The sequence below is a fragment of the Mandrillus leucophaeus genome, unplaced genomic scaffold (genome assembly GCF_000951045.1).
Source record: "Mandrillus leucophaeus isolate KB7577 unplaced genomic scaffold, Mleu.le_1.0 Scaffold530, whole genome shotgun sequence".
NCBI classification, from domain to species: domain Eukaryota; kingdom Metazoa; phylum Chordata; class Mammalia; order Primates; family Cercopithecidae; genus Mandrillus; species Mandrillus leucophaeus.
In genome coordinates, this window is record NW_012105698.1 from 865,422 (window position 1) to 872,222 (window position 6,801).

Here is a 6,801-nt window from a genome sequence, read left to right on the forward strand (position 1 = left end):
GTGCAGCCACCAGGCTTGGCTAATTTCTGTAGTTTTTGTAGAGACAGAGTCTTTCTTATGTTGCCCAGCCTGGTCTCAAACTCTTGAGCTCAAGTGATCCTCCCACCTCAGCCTCCCAAATGATGGGAATGAGCCAGCGTGCTAGGCCCATTTTAATTATTTTTAAGTGTACAATTAGGGGTGCTAAGTACATTCACATTGTTCTGCAACCATCACCACCATCTATCTCTGGAGCACTCTCTTTTTCTTTTCTTTCTTTTGTTTTCGAGATAGAGTTTCGCTCTGTTGCCCAGGCTGGAGTGCAGTGGTGTGATCTTGGCTCACTGTAACCTCTGCCTCCCAGGTTCAAGCTATTCTCCTGCCTGAGCATTTTTTGTTTGTTTGTTTGTTTGTTTGTTTCTGTAGAGACGGAGCCTCGCTCTGTCACCCAGGCTGGAGTGTTGGAGTGCTGGAGTGCAGTGTTATGATCTCGGCTCACTGCAACCTCTGCCTCCTGAGTTCAAGCAATTCTCCTGCCTCAGCCTCCCGAGTAGCTGGGACTACAGGTGCACACCACCACGCCCAGCTAATTTCTTTTGTATTTTAGCAGGGACGGGGTTTCACCATGTTGCCTAGGCTGGTCTCAAACTCTTGAGCTCAGGCAATTCGCCCACCTCGGCCTCCCAGAGTGCTGGAATTACAGTCATGAGTCACTGTGCCCGGCCTTGCCTCAGCCTCTTGAGTAGCTGGGATTACAGGCACACGCTGCCTGGCTACTTTTTGTATTTTTAGTGGAGATAAGGTTTTATCATATTTTATTATGTTGGCCAGGCTGGTCTCGAACTCCTGACCTCAAAGGATCCGCCCGCCTAGGCCTCCCAAAGTGCTAGGATTACAGGCATGAACCACCATGCTTGGCCAGACCTGCCTTCCTTTTGAAGGCTGAGTAATATCCTATTGGGCATGTGTGCCGCATTCTGTTCATCCATTCGTATACTGATGGACACCTGTGTTGCTTCCACCTTTGGCTATTGTGAGTAGTGCTGCTATCAACAGGGTTGTACAAATACCTGCTCAACACTCTGCTTTCAATTCTCTAGGGTGTGTACCCAGAAGTGGAAATGCTGGATCACAATGGTAAAATATACACAACAAAATTTACCATCTTAACCTTTTTTCTTTTTTTTAGTGGTAATTCTGGCTGGGGTGGGTGGCTCACACCTGTAAATCTAGCACTTTGGGAGGCTGAGATGGGAGAATTGCTTGAGCCTAGGACTTCAAGACCAGCCTGGGTGACAAAGTGAGACCCCATTTTTACAAAAATAAATAAATTTAAAAAAAGGTAATCTTGTTTAATTTTTGAGGATTCGCCATCTTATCTTCCTTACTCCTCCCTTTAATGTGCAGTTTCTGTACTCACTGGGGCCTTCTGTGAATGAGGCAGTTCCAGGACAAGCTGCCTTCTGGTCCCCCAAGTGAGGCAGGCGAAGACCACAGAGCTGAGCCTTCCCTGGCTGTGACATGCCACTCCACAAAAGCCTCTTATTAGCGACTAAGAGCCATCACTTCCTCAAATCTTATCAGACCTGCCACCTTGCCTAGCAATATTACAACAATTACTCTAGAAGAGTGACTTTGTACAAACAAGCAGAAAGTATGAACGCTGGTAGTCTATGCAACTTTTAACAATCCAGGTGCTAGATCCATCCAGAACTTGCAGATTACCCTGTGTACCCACTTTGAGAGCTGCACACACAGTCCTGCTGTTCTGCTGTGTAGCCAGAGTTGAGACCACTTTACGTACTTACTCAGGCATCATTTGGGCCAAACTCCACTCTGTAAACCTCCTCCCTCAACTTTGTGGCTTCTGAGTAGATCGCTTTCCATTTCCATTTATTTCTTTTTCTTCTTTGCTTGGTTTCTGGCACATTCCTCTTTGAACTGCCAAGATCATGCTAGGTAAATGTTTATTGAATGTAAGCTAGCAGCTTAGTTTTATGAGACACATATTTTATAGCAAGGGTTTTCAAACTTGAACGTGTGTCAGGATCACTGGGGGGCTTGCTGCAACAGCCCACCGGGCCCCATCCCTAGAGTACCTGAGTAGTAGGTCTGGAGGGAGGCCTGAGATTTTTTTTGCATTTCTAAGAAGTTCCCAGGTGATGCTGCTGCTGCTGGCACCAGCATCACCTGGGAACTTCTTAGAAATGAGGACCACACTGTTTTAGCAGAATAAGAAAGTGTTTTCAATTTACATAGCAACCAGCTCATCAAAACCACAAGTACAAACTAGAGGTATCACCAGACTATAGACTGACTAACAGAGACTATGAGCTCAGTCTGGCAGAGTGGAATGATAAGGCTGTGTGACCTTGAGCAAGTTGTGTAACCTCTCTGATTTTCAGTTTGCTTATCTGCAAAATGGGGTAATAATAATAGCCAACGTTTGTGACATGCTTACTACATATGCCACACGCTGTTCATCATGTTTCATCCTCATAACAAGCCTATGAGTCGATACTGTTTTTATCCCTCTTGCAGATGAAGAAACTGAGACACGGTAGAGTAGCTGGCGGGCAGTAACTGGCACACACCCAGCAAGAGGCTGCGCCGAGATTCAAATCCGGGCAGCTGGGACTCAACATCTGAGCTTTCATACTGGAGAGACCCTCTCGCCCCCTTCAGATCCCCCCTCCGAGGGCTTCTGGGAGGAAAGTGTGATGATTTGTAAAACACTGGCGGATGGCCTGGTACACGGAAGCACTCAACAAAGTTTGTGGTTATTGTGAGTTGGTGCCTGGACGTGCACCTATCTGTGTCCTTGTAGGCTGTGTCCAAGGACACCCCAGCACGTGTGTTGACTATTGCACAGATCCACAGAATATCAGACCCCAAAATCATGCCCGTTGGACAGGAGGGGCTGTCCATATTATGTAATGTGTTAATTCTTGGGTCCTTGGATGGGACAAAGTTGTGAATATGCATCACTTAGAAAACTCATCAGCGAGTGAGGAATGGAGTTGTTTACAAAACCAAGCCCTTGCCGTCTTCCTGGACCTCAGCCTCATCTCATCAGCGCCCCCTGCGGAGTGGGGCCGAGGCGGCAGACACGCTGAACACTCAGGCTCTGGAGGAGCAGGGGGCTGCACCGCGCGCCACCTAGTGGCCAAAGTGAGCAGCTCCCCTAAAAGACACGACGCCCCGCAATCTGCGCTTTCCTTGGGATTCTGCAATCAATCACATGTAGATTTGCAATGGGCTAGGATCCCCTGAGAGACTGTTTATAAGGAGGGCGGTCTATGTAGATGCACTAATTTGAGGGAGGGAGAGCGTGGGAGGGTCTCTGGGGAGGAGAGATGTCTTCTCTCTGGAAACCCTGGACGTGAAGGCACCTGCCAGCTGCCATTTTTCTTGCTCTAAGCTTTTCTCCAAACGCGAGAATAAAACTGAGATGCTTTACTAGGAACTCAGGTGGGAAAATAAACGGTTTCCTTAGGAAAGCTGCCAGAGCAGCGAGCAGAGGCAAAATCCAAGAGAGAGATGAGGTTTTTTTTGTTTTTGTTTTTTGTTGTTGTTTTTGTTTTTAATCAATTTGGGCCGGGCGGGGTGGCTCACGCCTGTAATCCCAGCACTTTGAGAGGCCGAGGCAGGCAGATCACAAGGTCCGGAGTTCGAGATCAGCCTGGCCAATATGGTGAAACCCCGTCTCTACTAAAAATGCAAAAATTAGCCGGGCATGGTGGCACAGGCCTGTAGTCCCAGTTACTCGGGAGGCTGAGGCAGAAGAATCACTTGAACCCAGGAGGCAGAGGATGCAGTGAGCCGAGATCGCCCCGTTGCACTCCAGCCTGGGCCACAGAGCAGAACTCCATCTAATAAATAAATAAATATTTTCCTACTCTGCCACGTCGAGAGTCCGGCATGGTTCACCCATGGGAGGGGAGGAGCAAGTGTTCTAAGCAGTAACTGTGGTTTTAAAATGTTTTTCTTTTCACCATCATCCTTCTTTATCCCTCAGTTTCTTCCCTCTGCAGCCCCGGAGGAAGGAGGTGGGCCGTTCTTGCATTGCTGTAAAGGAATACCTCAGACTGGGTAATTTATAAAGAAAGACGTTTCTTTGGCTCACAGTTCTGCAGGCTGTACAGGAAGCCTAGCAGCATCTGCTTCTGGGAAGGCCTCAGGAAGCTCCCGATCATGGCAGAAGGCAAAGGGGGAGCAGATGCATCACACCGCGAAAGCAGGTGCAAGAGGAGCAGGAGGTGCCACACACTTTTTTTTTTCTTTTTCTTTTCTTTTCTTTTTTTTTTTTTTTTTGCTTTTTTGTTTTGAGACGGAGTCTGGTTCGGTAGCCCAGACTGGTGCGCAGTGGCGCGATCTTGGCTCAGTGTAACCTCTGCTGCCCGGGTTTAAGCGATTCTCGCGCCTCATCCTCCCGAGTAGCTGGGAGGCCTCCACAATCGCCCATCACTGCGTCCAAGGGAGAAGGTGCTCGGGGAGCGTGTTCTGCTCCTCAAGACTGTGGCTCAGAAGCAACGCATGTCGCTTCCACTCCCATTGGCCAGAATTAGTCACACGGCCCCAACCTAACTGCAGTGGTGGCTGGGAGTGTTGTCTTCCTGAGTACCCAGAAAAAGGAAAATGCAAAAAGATTTGGTGAGAATATAGCATTATCTTTGACATAACAAACATCCTTCCTTTGTCAATTTTTTAAAAATCAAAGGCAATAATTGGAGATAGAAGTGTTATATCTCCTCTTGGAGAATATGTTGTTGTCATGTTAAAGGCCTCTGAAAAGTCTTGCAGTAAATATGAAACTTTTTTAAATCCAGCATTTCCTAGATTTGGTGATTGAGCCCTTTTAAATAATTGAATAGCTCTTGGAACTAATATTTGGAGGCATAAACTTTGGGAAATTGCCCTAAATGAGTCAACTGGTGAGTTCAAATCTTCGGGAGGAAAATGATGAGCAAAGAGATGAGTAATTTGTTCTACAATAGTAGGGGATGCTCAGGTGCAGTGGCTAAGGCCTGTAATCCCAGCACTTTGGGAGGCCGAGGTGGGCAGATCACCTGTTAGGAGTTCAAGACCAGCCTGGCCAACGTAGTGAAACCCTGTCTCTACTAAAAATAGAATAATTAGCCAGGGGTTGTGGCGGGTGCCTGGAATCCCAGCTACGAGGGAGGCTGAGGCAGGGGAATCACTTGAACCCAGGAGGTGGAGGTTGAAGTGAGCAGAGATCATGCCACTGCACTCCAACCTGGGCGACAGAGGGAGACTCTGTCTCAAAAAAAAAAAAAAAAAGTAAAGAATGAATTAGAGACCTGGGGCTGAGAGAGGGAGAGGATAACACAGGAGGAGATTTTCCTGAGATGGGAAAGGCCTGGGAATCACCCAGAGCAGTGGGTGATTCAGCCCAGGCCACAAGCTTGAGGGCCCTGGAGCAGATGCAGCTCTAAACCTGGAGAGTCGGTGCAGCCAATGTCAAGAGCTGGGAGGCTCTTTTGGTGCCAACTCGTAGGCCTGTGTAGCTAGAGGAATCTTAGGGATCATCCAAACTGCTTTCTTCATGTTGTAGACAAGAAGGGTAGGGGCTTAGAAAAATGTAGTTTTTTATTCTTAAAGCAATTCATATTCATGAAAGACAATCTGAACTAGGCACAAAGAAGATTAAAAAAAAAAAAAAAAAAAACCACCAGATTCTGGTCAGGTGCAATGGTTCCTGCCTGTAATTCCAGCACTTTGGGAGGACGACACAGGTAGACTGCTTGAGCACAGAAGTTTAAGACCAGCCTGGTCAACAGAATGAGACCTCATCTCTGAAAAAGAATTCAAAATTAGCTGGGCATGGTGGCACATGCCTGTAGTCCCAGCTGCTCAGGAGGCGGAGGTGGGAGGATCACCTTGAACCCAGGAGGTTGAGGCTGTAGGAAGCTGTGATCCCATCACTGCACTCCAGCCTAGGGGGGCAACAGAGCAAGACCTTGTCTCAAAAAATATATAAATACAAATAAATATAAATGAAAACATATTCCACCTTGTAAAGGTGATTTTAGTCTGGAGGAGACAACTGCCACCAGGTGGCACCAAACCTAGCGGGCCTGGGCTGATGGGGACCCCCAGCTGTGCAGGCTCTCCAAGGCCTCTCATTAACCTCAAAATAAGGCAGCTCTGCAAGTCATACAGTTGTTTTTCTGGACCCCACTTACTGATTATGAAAATATTTTACCATTTATTTCATCAGTCTTGCTAATTGTGCTGTACAAATCTTCCACATCTTAAATTTTTGGGGGTCTATTTGATAAGGGACAAAGATGGTTAAAATATCCATCGTTGAAAATTTTTCCTTGTAGTTCAGTTTCCGCCTTATATATTTTGAAGCTATGTTGTTAGATGTGTAAGGGTTCATGCCTGGTATGTTCTATTCAGTTTTTTTTTTTAAATAAAACTGAAATATCTTTTTCTGTCCCATTCAATCCTTTTCTTTTTGAAGTCTGTCTACAGCCATAGCACTCTGAACATGCCTGATCTTGTCTGAGTTCTATCGAATCTGATTGGTATTGCTAAACCAGCATTTTGTTAACATTTGCTTGACATATCTTTTTCTATGTATTTATTTTTTAAAATATTTTTTGAGACAGGGTCTCACTCTGTTGCCCAGGCTGGAATGCAGTAGTACCATCATGGTTCACAGCAGCCTGGGCCTCCCCAGCCTCATGTAATCCTTTCACCTTAACCACCACACCTGTTAATTTTTGTATTTTTTTTGTAGAGACGAGGTCCCCCTATGTTGCCCAGGCTGGTCTTGAACTCCTGGGCTCAAGC